Source organism: Azolla caroliniana, unplaced genomic scaffold (assembly GCF_043228905.1).
Source record: "Azolla caroliniana isolate FFs.n. ecotype wild unplaced genomic scaffold, voAzoCaro1.0.p SCAF_8, whole genome shotgun sequence".
Taxonomy (NCBI): domain Eukaryota; kingdom Viridiplantae; phylum Streptophyta; class Polypodiopsida; order Salviniales; family Salviniaceae; genus Azolla; species Azolla caroliniana.
In genome coordinates this window covers 17326728-17344494 of record NW_028230443.1, presented here as the reverse complement: position 1 = coordinate 17344494, position 17767 = coordinate 17326728, and the positions used below count along the sequence as shown (strand labels likewise).

General features: G+C 43.9%; 2 pseudogenes; one reads left to right on the top strand and one right to left on the bottom strand.

Annotated features, from left to right (window-relative positions):
* Window positions 1-3665: 3665 nt before the first annotated feature.
* LOC147861146 (putative germin-like protein 8-1 pseudogene) lies at window positions 3666-4439 on the bottom strand (annotated as a pseudogene).
* Window positions 4440-8841: 4402 nt separating this feature from the next.
* LOC147861145 (putative germin-like protein 8-1 pseudogene) lies at window positions 8842-9874 on the top strand (annotated as a pseudogene).
* Window positions 9875-17767: the final 7893 nt, after the last annotated feature.

Genomic DNA, 17767 nt, shown 5'->3' with positions numbered 1-17767 from the left:
TCCCTCCCTACCTTTAGAGAGCCTTAATACGAAACTCACACACATCCTTCATTCTGCAGCGGTTAGCAGCTTCCCATACACGAAACACTCCAATCAAGGTAAGGTAGGATCTATGCCACAAAATAGATGGTATGATGAGGATTGTAGGTGCTTACATCGACAACTTACAATATCGCAACTCAGTGGTAGTATTACCTCAGTACAAGCTCGTAAAGAAATGCGCAAGATGACACGTCGTAAGAGACGAGCATGGGAGGCATCCCAATATTGGGAACTCTACCACATGCTCATGAGTAACGATTGTGCCACTGCATGGAAGAGATTACGGGAACCAAGACCACAAACACCCATCGAAGATCCCGAAACTTGGCACACTTATACAGAGAGACTTTACCACATCCCAAACCAACCACCCATTCCAATGCCTTCCACACCCCGACCTACTGTGGGGACACTCTTCACGACCTCTAGGGTCACGAAGGTCATAAAGAAATTACAACATAGGAAGTCCATGGACCACACAAGGTTGCGAGCAGAACACATCATATACGCGAGAGAGTGCCTAGCTCCCTTACTAACTCTAATCTTCAATCGTGCCCTTGCAGAGGGTTTTCCATCACAATGGACCATGAACACAGTGGCCCCCATACATAAGGGGGGGGACCCCATGGACCCAAATACTTATAGGACCATTATGATAGGTCATACCCTTGCTAAATTATATGGTGCAGTAATGGAGGCAGAGCTTAGCGAGTATATGGAGACCTTAAATCTTCGTGCACCTGAACAGGCCGGCTTTAGACGAGCCTTCTCCACTATTGACCATATCTTCACACTTAGATGCTTAATTGACCAGACTAAGGCTCGCAAGAAGAAACTATATTGTTGTTTTGTGGACTTCCGCAAAGCCTTTGACACGGTCCCTAGAGAGCGGTTGTTTGATAGGCTTAAGAGCTTGAGGATACCAGATGACATGGTTTGGGCCATCTACGCACTATATGAACAAGTGTCCGGGTGTGTTCGATGCCCAGGCGGCATATCCGATAGTTTCACTAGCACTATTGGTGTAAAACAAGGTTGCCCCTTATCTCCGACTCTTTTTGGGATCTACATTGATGAGATCACAGATTTTATTGCTCGTAAGGGAGGCAATGGAGTAGTCCTTGGAGATACGCAGGTGCGTATCTTGCTCTATGCAGATGACATAGTTTTGCTCTCTGAATCCGAACACGACCTACAAAGGCACCTTAATGCCTTAGATGACTTTTGCACACAACGAGGATTGGTAGTGAATCTAGGGAAAACTAAAGTCCTTATCTTCCACACGTCGGCCCAAGTTAGGGCTAAGTGTCACCTAACTATCTCCCATAGCCCAGTTGAGGTGGTTGGATCATATGTCTATCTCGGAGTCACTTTCAGTGCCCGCTCAGGTAAATTTTCGATGACACAAGCAGCGAAGGATAGACTTACAAGAGGACATGCATCCCTCTCACTCCTCGAGAGACAATGCCACCAAGCATACTTCCAAGAGCCACGAACTAAAGGGTGGCTCTTTGACTCATTAGTGACTCCCTCTCTCATGTATGCATCAGCGGTTTGGGCCCCAGGACTACCATCTTTCATGTGGACGCAATTAGAGAGACCATTGGTGATGATGTTATCACGCCAACTCCGAAGCAAATCGTCGGTCCCACATGACATTATTAGGGCTGAGTTCACTCTACCCCCTATGTTAGTAGAAGCACTTTTTCAACTGGTAGTCTTTATACACAGGATACATAACCAACCACTTGATAGAATATCCCACCAAGCCTTTAAGGCTTCTCGAGCATTGTATGAGTCCGGCTATACTAGCTCATGGTATGGCATGATGGTGAGTTGGCTTCTTGCCAACGGTCTAGACATTACTAACCTCCCCCCCCTTAAGTACGACCACACGAATGATAACACTTTACTCTCTCATGAGGACCGTAATAAAGTAATACGCCAAGAAATATGGCAAATTTATACCCGGTATAAATGGATCACCCCACTAGAGCCACTCCCATCTAAAATGTCGTACTATAAAGAACACTTTATGCACTTCTCTGAGTTAGGTTTTATCACGCGCCCAAAATATCTAGATGTATTCTTACCACATGCACTAAGGGTTGCCATTGGTCAACTTAGAATATCATCTCACCAACTTGAGATTGAGAATGGACGTACTAATGGAGTCCCTAGGGAGGAAAGGATATGTAGGTTATGCCACATAGAGATAGAGGATGAGTACCATTTTACATGCAAATGCCCCACCTATGCCGAGATAAGGGCAAAATACCAAGACATACTTGGTTCCTCTCCCACCCTCCCTAAACTATTAGATACACTAGATATAAAGAAATTAGGTAGATACATCTTAGAATTGAAACACCACAGAGAGAACAAATTACAAAACGTTGATAATAATGTTGCTAATGTTTACCAACATATAACAAATGAAGTTTTTCAGGAACAGGGGGAGACAATGAATGTCGACACACCTGTACCACTCGGACTTCTCCTTGATGAAGCAGAAAATCAAAGAAGAACCAAACGCCCTCGGATGCCGGGTTTCAAAGCAACTCGACGAGATGTAGAAGCAATAAAGAAAATAAGGGAACGTGAACTACACCGCCTAGAAGCCATGGCTAGGGCACTCTATGCATCGGGACCATGGGTCACACCCACACCAAAAACTTTTGACCTCCCACTTCTTTTTGAGAGACTTGGGTGGAAATGAGATTAGGCTTGGTGCAAAGTTTTGTACACTACTAGAACTTTCTTAGCTTAAGCTATTTTCTTTTATTTTTAGTTTTGATGATTGGATAAACACTCATCTTTTGTTGTAACCTATTTGTCTCATGGGCCAAATTTGGCCTTAGAAGACATTAATATATCTTTCTTTCTTTCTTTCTTTCTTTCTCTCTCTCTCTCTCTCTCATATTAATTGCTCAAAGTCTATTATATGTGTACATCATAAACTAGCGAGTGTCTTGCTTAGTTTTCATGCATATATGTATTCTATTGGAACCTTTTTAGATTATACGTTCCATATGAAATCATATTGGTATCAAACCTTTCCTGTGTTTAGCTCCACATGCGCGTAACTTCGTTTCTTGATAAGTCAACCCTCCTAGGGAGTATGTTTGCAACAAGGAAACCGAAAGAATTTAAACGATTGCTTGCACATGTATGTATACTTGGTAATTAGTTCTTTGTGTGCGAATGGCACTCGAGCAGTGATGCCAACAATTAGGACATGTGCGCACACGTAAACACGAGCAAACACACACTATAGATAGATAGCATCACACAATTGATATGTTTTGTATATAGATAAGATTGATAAATAGATAGATAGACACGTGAGTCTTAGTAATAGGAAAATGAGTATGTTAAAAGAGCATTCATTTATTACACAAAAACTACCAACTAGCTAACTTATTGTGAGTGAGGAATGCCGCCCCAATGCAAGCGCAAGGTATTATTATGAACATGGTGGTGACATGCATGCTGTGAATTTAATTACGAGACGTACGTAGGCGTGGATAGATAGATGGGTATATAAAAGGTAGTGAGATTCAGGATTGATGCTTGCTACAGGGTGACCGTCTTCCGATTCACGATGATGATCGGGTATTTAACCTTTAGTTTGCCTTCTTCACGCTGGCGGCGAGGGCGTCCACTTCAGACTGCTCTATGCCGAACGTATTCTGGAGCACCATCCCTGGCAGTGGTGGGTTGGCGGCAAAGAGGGCCACAGCGAGCTGAGAGAGCCCTGGATTCTGGCTGTTGAGGGCGGCGATGGCCAGCGCTGGAATCTTCTTGTCCAGGTTGATCTGGAAGTGGGCGAGGCCCCGGGGGAAGACGAAGAGATCGCCGGGGTAGAGCGTGGCCTGGAAGAGCGTGTTGTTGGGGGCGGTGGAGACGAAGCCGACGGTGAGCGTGCCCTGCACCAGGAAGAGCACCTCGCTGGCACGCGGGTGGACGTGGGGTTGGTTCAGTCCGCCGTTGGGCGGGAAGTCGATGCGAGCGATGGACAGGCCCTGCGTGTTGAGCCCAGGGAAGGTGGCCACAGAGGCCAAGGTGACCATGGCCGCCTTACTGCCAATGCTGCTGCGCTGGGAGCCACTAGTATAATGAGAATCATATGTGGCTGCTGCTGGTGCTCGCAGCAGCGTGGAAGTGAAGTCCTGGGCTATGACTTTGTGGGCTGGCTTGCAAGCTACCCCATTGATGGTGATGGGTGCAGCTGCAGCTGCATTGGCATCGGCCACACAGAAATCTTGCAGCGGGTCCTCGTCCGCTGCGCCCACAAGCTGGGCAGGAGGAGTTATAGCACATAAAGCGACAACAAGGCTGAGGAGGGCCAGCAATTTAGAAGAAGACGAAGAAGAAGGCAGCAAGGAAGAAGCCATTGGAATAAAGTGTTGATGTTTGTTATATATCAAATGCGATATGCGATGGCAGCGATGGAGATGAGAGTTTGGAAGAGTTTGTTGTTGTTTACTGAATGTGATTTGCGCGAAGGAGAGATAGTAGGGTAGGGTAGGGTAGGGTAGGGTAGGGTAGGGATGAGAGAAGAAGATGAGAATGAGGATGTATTTATATACAGAGAAACAGAGAGAGTGTGTGTTTGTGTGTGTGTTGTGTGTGCAGAGGAGAGGAGAGGAGAGGAGAGGAGGCAACGCGTTGTTGAATTGAAGACGCGACAAAGAAAGAAATTGTAAATCTGCAGACAGAAAGGAAGAAAGAAAAAGTATAAAGGCAAACAAGACGGACATATTCTCTTCCTCTTTCTTTTGAGAGACACACACATGCTTGGACATACATATTCTCTTTCTCTTCTCAGAGACACATACACATGGTTGGAAGCATAGTACGTAATATACTCGAATGCATTGGCAAACATTATTTTTCATACGAATGCAAACCAATGCCTATGTTATCAAAACATTCTTACGTTTTTCTTTACACTCGATACCTTTAAAAAAAATTTACCTTACAATAAATAATGAATAACAATGTATGGTATTTAGCATACTTCGAGGGTGTTTACCATACTCGAATGTTTGAAACATTCTCGAATGCCAATGCACATATGGTTCATAACTTCATACTATGCTTGAAAGTATCATTATTATTTATTGTTGTAGGATATGTGTCGCACAATTTTATCACAGCCGATGAGATGCTATATTGGTAGCACATTCTATGATTCCACCTAAATATGCGATAACAATGGTCACATGGTTGCAGATATAAGAGCTATTGGGTGCCACGTGGTGTAGAGAGTTGCGAGGTAGCACACATTCATGGTCTAACTTTTGCATACCTAATTCTATAAAAAGGGTTACTTGTCTTTTTCATTTCCCGTGTACCTCCCTTTTTTGTGTAATTTTATTCACAACTCATCTCACACTTTGGATGTCATTTCACATCCATAATATTTTGACCTTCTTCCAACATGATGAACCCTATTACAAACCTTATTGAGATTGAGATTATGGCACTCCAATCAATTACAATTGGGAAATGTTGTGGTTTGTGAGTTCTTCCTATCAAAACATTGCCCTTCTATAGCATACACCCCAAGCCACATCTTAGTCTGGCTTCTCATTTGGAGAAAAATATTTAATCATAAATTTGATGGCAATTAGGATCTTATACATGGGTTCATCAAATAAGTTCCGCTTATCATGGGTCTTCAACCCTAGGGTATATTGAAAAATTGAAGTGGGTAGGTTTGTCAATGTGCTCCTAATAGCGCCAACATAGGTAGGGTTTGTAGACTTCATTCACAAAAGAGTCATTACCATTGTTGGAACACTTCCTCGTGTTTTTGGTAGGGTAAGAAGGTACTTTTGATGAAATTTACAAGTCGTGTACTATCGTCAAGAAACACTACCACCTACAACAAGGTTCATGCCCAACCTTATTATATATATGCATTTGAGTTTTGGCAATTAGCATGTCCTAAGATAGTGTAAACAAACCCTACCATACCAATTACACTCAAATCAATGGCATAGGGTTGGGCTCTATCAAACCTACTCACTAGTCATTATGCCATGGGAGGAAGTGAGTGGGAAGATCTTCTCATAATAAGGATTAGGCAACTTGAAAAGACACCAAGGACATATAGACATAACCACAGAGCAATTGAAGAAAGCACGGAAAATGCAGGGAAAGTGTTGGGCATGAGAATTCACCTTGCCTAGGGTAAATTGGATAATGGGCCAGTTGCATCTGTAAGAACTTGGACTCAATTTCAGCAAATGCCACAAGAAGATGGTCGTGCACATGTAGAATCTGTTCATGGTGCCAAGATAATGATTGGTAACATATCAGTACCATATTCTTCGTTTTCTACAACCTTCAACCCAAGTAGGAACATGTGTGGTTTGGATGCTTCATGAATGACACATCGATGGCTGTCAAGGGTGTTTCACCTAACGGGTGCGCTTATTATTTTAAGGTCCTAGATAACCATAGTTTGCAACCTTATACCTTTGATTGCAGTTATCTACAACACTTGTGAAGTGCACCAGTCAAAGTGGTTGCTAAAACTAGAATGAAATGGATGCTTGATCCTTATCCTTCAATTGCTCATATGTGTGATATGTTGTGGTTATACGCAAAAGACCTTGTTGCAAGATTAACAAGGGATCCGGGGAGTTGGTTTTGGTCACATTCCTTGGGGGAATAGATCATAAAGGTTCCCTTCTTTCAATACTCAGTAAAACTTGGAAGATCACTACTACTCTCTCGGAATGTAATGATACCAATAGCTGAGAAACATTGGACCACCTAGGGTTTCTCAATTTTGCATTTGAAAACCTACTGGAGATGGATCTGCTCATTTAAGGAGCCAACTAAATTTATTCTCTTCAGATGGCTATTACTGCATAGGGCATTACCAGTTGGTCATTCATTGAAAGAGAATGTAGCACCCAATCTTCGGCAATGTGGCTTTTGCCATGAAGCTCAGGAGATTGCCAAGCATGTCCTCTGGTCTTGTCCCTAGGCTCAACAAGTATGGAATAAAGTCCTTTGGTCATTTTTAACAATCAATATCGGTTGCCTATTTTCATGGGGATCAGCAAAGTGGGGAGTGTTACATTCCAGCCTGACGTTGTATGAGGCAGATGATGTTCGAGAGGCAATGATGGTACATAATAGAAGATTGATATTAGTTATCCCCTTTAAGCAACCTCGAAAGCAGGTGCAATATGTCCAAGTTTGGAAAACAATGACTATTGTAACATAATGGGAATTATCGAAATGTCAATATAGCCGACATTATGATGCGATAGATCTTCGTCTCTTGGATGTCCTGCTTGAGATATGGGAGAACTTACTGGTAGTACTCCGTGGCCAATATGACAATATGCATGGTTCCCCAAAGGTTGTGAACAAGAGATGGAAGAAGCTTCATCACTTATGGAAAAAGTTGCCCTTATTTACAGAGTCAACTAAAGGGCCTCAATGGCACTATCAACTTCCATGGACCTTTCTTGAATATCAGCAAATCATGGCAATGTACATCAGCAAATTCCAACACCTTCTACAAAGTCCTATCTTTGGTCCTAGGATTATTGTACATCATTGTACATAAAAAGTTGTAAGCTTCTAGGCAAACAAGTTCAAGTTGTAGCCTTCGGGCATTTTTTCTTAATACTATTGAAGAAAATATTTGAAAATAAAAATAAAATTGAGGAAAGCAAGGGTCAAAGACAACGAATGGTTTGACGGTGACACTACCTTCAATTGAGTAAATTTAACAAAGAGGTGTTTCTGTGGGTTTACTATAAGAGCTTTGACAACCAACACAACTCATTTTACAGTTTACAAACTGGTAGTTTGCTTTATATATGGTGATTAGGATGTCAAATGATAATGTCGTTTACCACCTATCTAAACTTGATGGAACAATATTGGTGGTGCCCACTATGGGAGAAGAATCAAAATTTTCAATAAGTGGTAGGAAGAAAACCCAATTTGGATAGAGATTCTGATTGTTGAACGTATGCATCTAGGTCATTTGTAGAGCGCACTTATATGTTGAAAGATATCGCATGTGTTTGTGACTTTGAATGCAATTATAGGTGAGAGGCATGCATGTTAGATGTATTTACTATTGAAGAGGATGTTTCGGTTCTATCATACCATGTGAAAAGTGAGAAAAAAACATGCTCCACACATAGTCTGATAGGATCTATAAAATGAGGAGGGTGAGATTGTGCATTCTTCATAGTGGAATGTAGGGGAATGCATTAGGAACAATGTAGAGAGGGCAACACACTACTGATTAGTTAGCAAGCTGACAAGCATGCAAACACAATTCTTTCATGGACACATGGATATGTTCTATCGGTAACGTTGATGAGGGGGTGAGTGGGCGAGGTGTGTACTAGGAAGGGCGAGGAGAAAACTTGCGAGGCAAACTCACAAACATTACATATGCCTTAAGCTTACAAATTCATAAGCGTTACACATAAACCCTCTCATAAACCACGAAAGGCTCCTTTTGAATGTTATCAAGAGAGCTGCCCAAAAAATGCTAAGAATTTCATAAGAAGCATCTCAAGAGACCGGAGACAGAGCCACATCTCTCTCTCTCTCTCTCTCCTTAGCTTCCGGACGAAGGAAGCAAACAACTACGCACCCACCAAACCCCATCGCTATAGAAACACAGACACTCAAGAAACACAAGAGTATACGGCACTCAAGAAACACAAGAGTATGTCTAAATACGTATATATATACATCCCCTAACCTCCTCATCTATCATCCACCAATACACTCTCTCTATCTCTCACATTCCCCCAGCAAACCCTTCCACGCCTTGCTCTCCATCTCTGCCGTAGCATAGCATAGCTTAGTGCATATACTACACATTGCTCCTATAATCCGACAAAGTGAGGATATGGCTTCCCTCCCCAATTCTGTATTGCTAGCTCTCAGGCTTCTATTTGTAGCTATATGTGTCACAGCTCCAGGACAGCTTGCGGGTGCAGCAGACGAGGATCCATTGCAAGATTTTTGTGTGGCCGATGATGATGATGATGGTTATGCGGCCATCACCATCAATGGGCGCGCGTGCAAGCCTGCCTACAAAGTCACAGCCGACGACTTCACGTCCACCTTGCTGCGATCATCAGCCGCAGATCCTCGGCCCAACAATGGCGTGCAGGCGATCGTCACCCTCGCCTCTGTCGACAACTTCCCGGGCCTCAACACTCTGGGCCTGTCCATCGCTCGCATTGACTTTCCACCCAATGGTGGCCTCAACCCTCCCCATGTCCACCCCCGTGCCACCGAAGTTCTCTTGCTAGCTCAGGGCACGCTCACCGTCGGCTTCATCTCCACCAACAACACCCTCTTCCAGGCCACGCTCTATCCCGGCGATCTCTTCGTGTTCCCCCGTGGCCTCCCTCACTTCCAGATCAACCCCGACGAGAAGATTGAAGCGTTAGCCATCTCTGCCCTGAACAGCCAGAATCCAGGGGTCTCTCAGCTTGCCGCCGCCCTCTTTGCCGCAGACCCACCACTGCCGAGCATCGTGCTTCAGAACACGTTCGGCATTGAGCAGTCTGAAGTGGATGCCCTCACCACCAGCGTGCAGGCCACCATAGCTTGAGGTATAGGCTCAAGGTCACAGCATGAGCATCATCTACGCACCATCCATCCACTGAATAATTTGATTACCATTGGTAATTGTAGTTTATCAAAGAACATCTTGATTGTACATGCATCGAATAACATAGCCAGGGGCCTTCCTGGAGTCTGTCGTAGTGTCATTATTGCCAACGTACTACTGCTGTAGTTTATGATTGCCGTGCGGACATTCAATGAGCAATAGATATAACCACATTTTATTATCGTCTTCTAAGGTCAAATATCACATATGGAACTAAAAAGTGAATCATTTTTTGGGAGATTATTTGGAACCAATTCAGTAGAGTACGGACTCTCCATGTTCACGAATTTTAGAGTGTTGGAATCGAGATTGCACATTGTGATTGTTATACGGAGAGGAATGTGTGTGGGGAGTCGGCACTGTGGAACCAAAATTGAATCATTTTATGGTGTATATTTGGAACTAAGTAGAGTAGGAAATCTCAGTGTTCACGAATTTTACAATGTTGTGCAATCGAGATAGCAGACGTTGATAATGTGTATAGGGAGTGGGCAGGATTGATAATGTGCATCGAAAATCAAGAAAATTGATCACAAATCATTTTATCCGAGTGTCATACACTTGAGACTTATGCCACTTGGTCATGGCAAAAGATGCACGGAATAAAATTTAGGCCCTTCCTCCTTGATGCACAGACATTCATAGAGTAATGAACACACACATTTTATTATTGTCTTGTATGGTCAAATATGACCTATGGAAAAATAAGGGAATTATCTTTAGGAAGCATATTTGGAATTGAACGGAGAATCTCGATGTAAAATATTGCAATTGAGATCATACAATGTGATCGTACCAAGGGGAATTTGTGTAGGGAGAGGACTAGATTGACAATGTGCACCGGAAAGCAAGAAAATTGAATGTGATTTGAATGGAGCACATTGTATCGAAGTGTGATATTCTTGGGTCATGCACTCAATCATGTCAAAATATGCATAGTTAATGAGTCACCTGGCCTATACCTATGCAATAATCACACACACTGTCATTGTGAGAGGAATGTGTGTAGGGAATGGACACGATTTAGTCTAAGTAAAAAGAAAATTCAAATGTGGTCAAATGCAACACATTGTATCAAAGTGTTATACTCGAACTCTTGCATTTATATATGGAAAAATATCTATAGTTGATCAGTTGATTCACATGCATAAACACCTTGAAGTCACATCTAGCCTAGTGCTTAACGATGAACGTTATAAGTCGTCCTTGAAGAGGTCATGGGCTCAAATCTCTTAAACTCATGAGTTTAGAGTTTCATATTCATAACATTATCCCCTTCCTTCAATGAGGAGTTCCACGAGTCACAAGGCACAAACTAGGACTTGACTTATTCGGATATCGATGATGAAATTCAGTTAAAAGTTATGCACCATTAATGATGTTCTCAATGTTTGGTCTGCATGTGTATAACAAAATAAATCAACAAAATAAATAAATAAATTGTGCACGACGTTGGACTCCAAAATGTATTTTAGTTAACTGTTGAGAGGGGCTAGTCGAATGTCTTGCATCTAGTCGGTGGTGGTGAAAAAGTCTTTGTTCTTGCCGGAAAACCAAATGGAGGTGACATGACTGGAGATGATGGATGGTAGTGTTCTATCAAATTATATATAGGTGGGAAGGAAGCGCATATCGATCATTGTCTCAAAATCTCATTTGTATGTTGTAGGTAAGTTGTTGATGATGAAGAGAGATAGAAAAATGATAGAGAAGAGAAGAGGAAGAGCAAAGAATACTTCAATATACTATTATAAAAACAATACGAGCTTCTTAGACTTTAAAAATAACAACCCCACCAAAGAACTACTTTAAACTCGATAACTCTAGTCGATAATAGTATTTCCTTCTTCCCTCTTTCTTCTACTAAGAAGCATCTCACTTCCTCTAGCCTTCTTAATCTTCCTTCTCCCCCAGTTGCGAAGAATACCCTCCTACTTATAGGTTTTTGGTTGCATTATCTTGCTTTTTTCTTTTCTTTTCCTTTCTTTTATTTATGTCAGGTATTTTTTTATATCACTATTTCTCTTAAAATTTGTCATATAAGAATTTTTTGGAGAGCTCTTGTTATCGGTTTTTTAATGCATGTTTTCTTTTGAATTTTGATATCGGATGAAGTTATGAACTTTTTTTCCTACCTAAATCTTCATATCCACGCCTTGCTTTTTTATGTTTCTTTTTTTCTTTTTCTTTTTTCTTCTTTTTTCTACTGTTGAAAAATGCCTCTAACTTTATTTATGGCGCTTTTGCCCGAAATATGATTCAAGAATGTTTGTCTTGACCATGCCCATCTCATTGTAACCCTCATTCTTGACATTTAAATACCGGTGTACTTGTTTATTTGTATTTTATCAATGTTAATTTGTTTGATGATTTCACTTACCTATGGATGACGTCTGACATCTGCTACTCAAAGATATCCCTCTAACCCATTGGTTTGCGGCCAGTTACGCAGGTGCTCAAAAACTTGCATCGGCATGGTTTCTTGTTGTTCTTTCATGTTGGTGACCACGTTGTCTTCTATGCAGGAATCAGAAAGTTTGCTTTGTGGATGCAAGTTATTTGTTTGTGCTTCTCCGCTCTTCGCTCTGTTCACCTATGCTTCTCTGCTCTTCGCTCTGTTTGCCTATGCTTTTCTGTATACTAGGGCTTCTTTGTGCTTTTCTCTATCAAGAAAGCAGATTGAAAAGGTTTTTGTGTGAAAGTGGTCCATAATTCGAGACAGAGCGACATAAGAATGAACTATTCTATTAATGACTCTTCAATAGCCACCACTCATAATAATTACCAAATAATAATCGTGCATATCCATATATAGTCTGTGTCATGGACAAGTATAATGGAGCAGAGCGAAGACAAGACTAGAAAACAAAAGAGAGGAAAAGAACAAGAACTCAATTTATAGAATCCGTAACTGGTGTTGTTCACCTTGATTAGAATCAAGGTGCACCTGAGTATTTATACAAGAAGGTAGGGCTATGTAAGCCCGCTAGAAATAGAGTATGCATGACGATGCATGCAATAGACAATGCATGAGAATGTGTGCAAGCTAGAAATGAGGTTGCATGCAAGCTAAGAACTTCCAATGTTCAATCTACACTACATGAAGTTGGATTTAATACAAGGACGCATATGTAGCTTCATTGGTAGGGTTGCCCAATAGAGACCATGAGATTTTGGGCTCAATACCTACCTTCCTCCGTGGCATATGTTTATGACATTATCCTCCCTCTAAGGTTGTCTCCTAACACCTACGGCCAGTTTATGAGGGTATCGTTGATGAAAAGCGCGAATTGCCTCCGGCGCATTTTGTAAATGTGTAAGTGGTTCCCATGTGGCTTCTGAAAGAGGGTAACCTTTGCATAAGACCAAGTATTGAAGTTTTCATCGACGCAAGCGGGAGTCGAGGATCCGGTCAACCTCGAACTCCTCACCTGTCGATAATTCCACGGGTGGCGGAGGAGGAGGTTGTCGTCCCGGAATGCGAGAAGGATGGTAGAGTTCGAGGAGCAAGACATGGAAAACATTGTGAAGCCAAAATGGGGGGGGAAGCACTAACTGGAAGGCGACTGGGTTAACGCGCTCGAGGATACGGAAGGGGCCTAGATTTATGTAGTCAAGCTTTGCTCAGGGATGGGTGGTTGCAATGTGGCGACATGCAGCCAAACCATGTCATCGAGCGATGTCGGTTAACATGAGCTTTATATTGTTTGCCATCAGCACGGAGCTCGAGGGAGAGGTCACGATGCACATCTTGTACGGTGTGGGCACGCCTCTTGGCTGACGGATTGACGGAAATCTCTAGAATGGAAATGCTAAAACGGTGGTGGAAACTGTAATTTGCAAAGAATGGGAAAAGGATACTATTATTGTAGGCAAATTCCGCCATGGCAAGGAAGTCTACCCAATCATCTTGTTGGTAGCTAACTGTACACTAGAGGTATTGTTCAAGGATTTGGTTGACTCTTTCGGTTTGGCCATCAGTTTGAGGGTGGTGCGCGGTTAATAAGTTCACAGAAGTCCCGAATGTCTATAGACGTCGGCACCAGAAGTGGGAGATAAATTGAGAACCTTGATTAGAAGGGACATCCCTAGGGAAGTCGTGTAATCGGACGACATTTTTCAGAAAAAAGTCATTCGTCTCCTCCCCCGAAATTGTTTTCGAACATCGAACAAAGTGAGCCATCTTCAAAAACTAATCAACGAACACTAGCACCGTGTCATGGTCACCGACCCAAAGAAGGTCGGTGATAAAGTCCATGGAGAGAGATGCCCAAGGTCAACTGGGAATTGGAAGTGGGTGTAGAAGGCCGTATGGACGATGGTGAGCCACTTTGGAGCAAGCACAAACGTCACAAGTTTTGATAAATTCTTTGACCAATTTCCAAGGTTGGGGCCACCAAAACCCTCGAGACAGCAACACCAGTGTTTTCGCAACCCCAAAGTGTCTGGCAAGTTTGTAGTACTTGGATGCAACGTGTGCTAGCTGGTACCTAAAGGAGGTGATTACAATAGAGTAGCCCATCCTGAGTTGTAAAGTGACTGAGATCCGAGATTTGCATTTCCTGGGATGGGTTGTTGAGGCGCGCCATGATGTCAGTAGTGAAAGGGTCTGACGTGGTTGTTTGGGAGATCTCATTGAGCAAGGAATCATCATGCAACATATACGTTGCAAACATGTGGAGTTGATCGGACCACAATAAACAATGCGATTGCTGAGAATGTGTCATCACTTGGGAGTAGTGCAAAGTCGGGTCACCAAGAGAGAGCATCTACTTTCCCATGTTGAAAGCCGGGTCAAAACAAGATTTCGAAGTTGTAGTCGGCGAGAAAAGATGACCAGCGAGCCTGCCTCCGATTCAATGTACGAGTGGTGGTGAAGTAGATGAGATTCTTCTGGTCAGTCATCACCTGAATACGATGTTGGGCCCCAACAAGATAGGGTCACCATTTGGCGAAGGCCAAGATGATAACTGCAAGCTCCATGTCGTAGACCAGATAATTTATTTCTGGGGTTGTAAACATCCGAGAGTAGAAAGCGATCGGGTGCAGGGTGCCATCGTCGTTGAGCTGAGACAAGACCGCACCTATGGCAAAGTCAGAGGCGTCGATTTCAACCTAGAAAGGGGCGGAGAGAAAAGTTTCTTTGAGGTCATTAAAAGCATCGTGTGTCGCGGGGGTCCAAAGAAATGGAGTATCTTTCCGCTTAAGTTGGATGAGAGGTTGGACTAGGGAAGAGAACCCGTCTATAAATCGTCTATAAAAATTTCCAAAACCAAGAAACGATTGTACCTCTTTCAACCGAGTCAGTGTTGGGAGACAGGTCCCTCCGGATGGGAAGGGGGAAGAACAATGCCGATGAACAAACTCGGCCGAGGCCGAAACCGTATGAGGAGGACCCAGCTACGGAGAGCCGGATGGTGCAGACCCGGTATGAACCGGATGAGGAGTACCCGGCTACGGAGAGCCGGATGGTGCAGACCCGGTATGAACCGGATGAGGAGTACCCGGCTACGAAGAGCGGGATGATACAGACCCGGTGAAGACCGGATGAGGAGTACCCGACTACGGAGAACCGGATGGTACAGACCCGGTGAGAACCGGATGAAGAGACATATTCGTAAATATGTTTCTGAGAGTCCATCGAGGCTATATTTGTAAATAGCCGAAAAGTCATATTAGTATAAATATGACTTAGGGCAACTTTTTTATATGACTGTTGTTATTATTTCTTGTCTACGTGAGATCAGAGCGCGTAACAGCGTACAGAGAGAGAGAGAGAGAGAGAAAGAAAGAAAGAAAGAGGTCGTTGCCTCTGTTGTAACCGCCGCCTGTGGCGAAGATCGTGAGCACGAGATCGTTGCCTCCGTGAACTCACTGTTGTACATACTAACCTAGTGATAGTTTGTAGCCTGTGGGCTGTCGTGGTTTTTCCCTAGTTTGGGGTTTTCCACGTTAAACATCCTGCGTACTCTTCTCTTCCATTGTGTCGTTCTTTATTATCCGTTTTCTGTGCATGAATCTAAGCTTGGTTGTGGCCGAGCTTTGCGTATAGGGAGCGTACAGTTCCCGACAGTCAGGAGAGGCCAATCAGTGATTGCCGCTACCTTGAGTTCGTCCATTGTGATCCCGGTAGGTGAGATCCTGTAACTAGGAATTCGACAGAGGTCCGATTGAATTTACATTTCTCACTTTTGACGAAGAGCCCATATTCCCGGAGTTTGATGAGAACCAGTCGGACGTGGCGCATGTGCTCCTCCCAGTTGGAAGAAAAAACTAGGATGTCGTCAAGGTAGATGACCACGAAATGATCGAGATACTCTCGAAAAATATCGTTCATCATGTGTTGGAAGACGGTCGGACCGTTGGTAAGGCCAAATGGCATCACTTTGTACTCGAAATGTCCATAGCATGTCCAAAAAGCCGTTTTCCACTCGTCCCCAGGCTTGATGCGCACCAAATTGTAGGCGCCCCGAGGGTCGATTTTGGAGAAGATATGCCCAGTCGGAGTCGGTCGAGGAGCCTCAAGTTCGGGTTCAGATAACCCATAAATAGGACCGAATGGGGGATGCTCTCCAGCTTGGAGTTCGATTGGGAAATCGTAGGGGCGATGAGCCGGTAACCGATCGGCATTCCGCTTTTCGAAGATGTCAGAAAAGTCGCTATATCGGACGGGTAAATTGTTGACAAGAACGGTGACATCCCCCGACACAACGGCCAGTGTAGCGACCAAAACGGACTCGACCACAACGGAATCAAGAGAGTGTCGTGACCTAGTAGGAATTGGCCTTACTGGAAAAGTGTTGGAGCGGTTACACCAATCCACCGTCGGATTGTGTGTCTCCAACCAAGATAGCCCCAACACAATCGGATGTTAGGGGGTTGCGATGAGGTAGAACGTGAGTTCCTCCTAATGCGCCCCGACATGAAGTACCAACGGGATAGTGGCTTCGGTAACCGCACCCGAAGAGAGAACCTTACCGTTGATCGCTTCAACGGATATGGGTTGTGATGTGCGGACGGTGGGGATATTATGTGCGTGGATAAACGATTTATTGATAAAGCAAGTAGTTGCTCCGAAGTTGAGCAAGGCATGATAATGTATTCAAAGTCGAACCAAAACAATGACTTACTTGCAAAGAAAACCCTCCTAATGGCCGAACGGACTTGTAGGAGCATGGAGAAGGTGAGTAATGGGAAGCATCCAACGGCATGGCTCCTACTACAGCCGGACTTGGTTGTTTTCCTGTTGTCGAGGAACCTCCGCAAGACGTGCATGATGGAATTGGTGCCGGGGGGGGCCGCACCGAGCAATGGCGGATGACATGGCCGGGGTTGCCACAATAGAGACAGAGTCCATTGTCCTGACAATGTTGGCATTGGGCTTCAGTTAGTGGTTGGAATTGAGCGTGGTCGATCTCCATCAGGGTATGGAAATCGACCTCCGTCGTGGTATGGGTATCACTAGGTGACGGTAAGGTTGGCGTAGGAGACAAGTAGGGCCTGGCGATTGATGTGTTTCGGGAAGAAGCCTGAGACCTGTGAATCCCCCGTTCTTCTTGACGAACTTCGAAGAGACGATTGTCACACTGGACAGCTTGGGAGATTACTTGAGACAATGATGTGGGCTTGGGGAAGTTTAAGAGAAGAGTCTTGACGTCATTTCGGAGACCGCGACGAAAATGGTTGCATAGGGCTTGGTCATACCAACTGACATCGCAGGCAATCTGACAGAACTCTGAAGCATAGACTAAGGTTGGACGTGGGCCTCGTTGGAAAGAATAAAGCTTTGTGAGTGTCGTTCGTCGCCGGTCTGCCTCGCCAAATGTCGCTTCAAGATCCTCAATGAAAGCGGTGAAGTTTTCTAAGAGAGGGGATGAGGTCTCGATCAAGGGTGCAAACCCCGCTTGCGCCGGCCCGAAGAGAAGCGTGCTGACAACCCCAACCCGAGAAAAGTCGCTAGCATATCGTTGGGGTTGTAACCGGATGATAAGCCGAACTTGGTTGATGAAGCTGCGAATATGCCCTCGTGGCATTGAATTTATC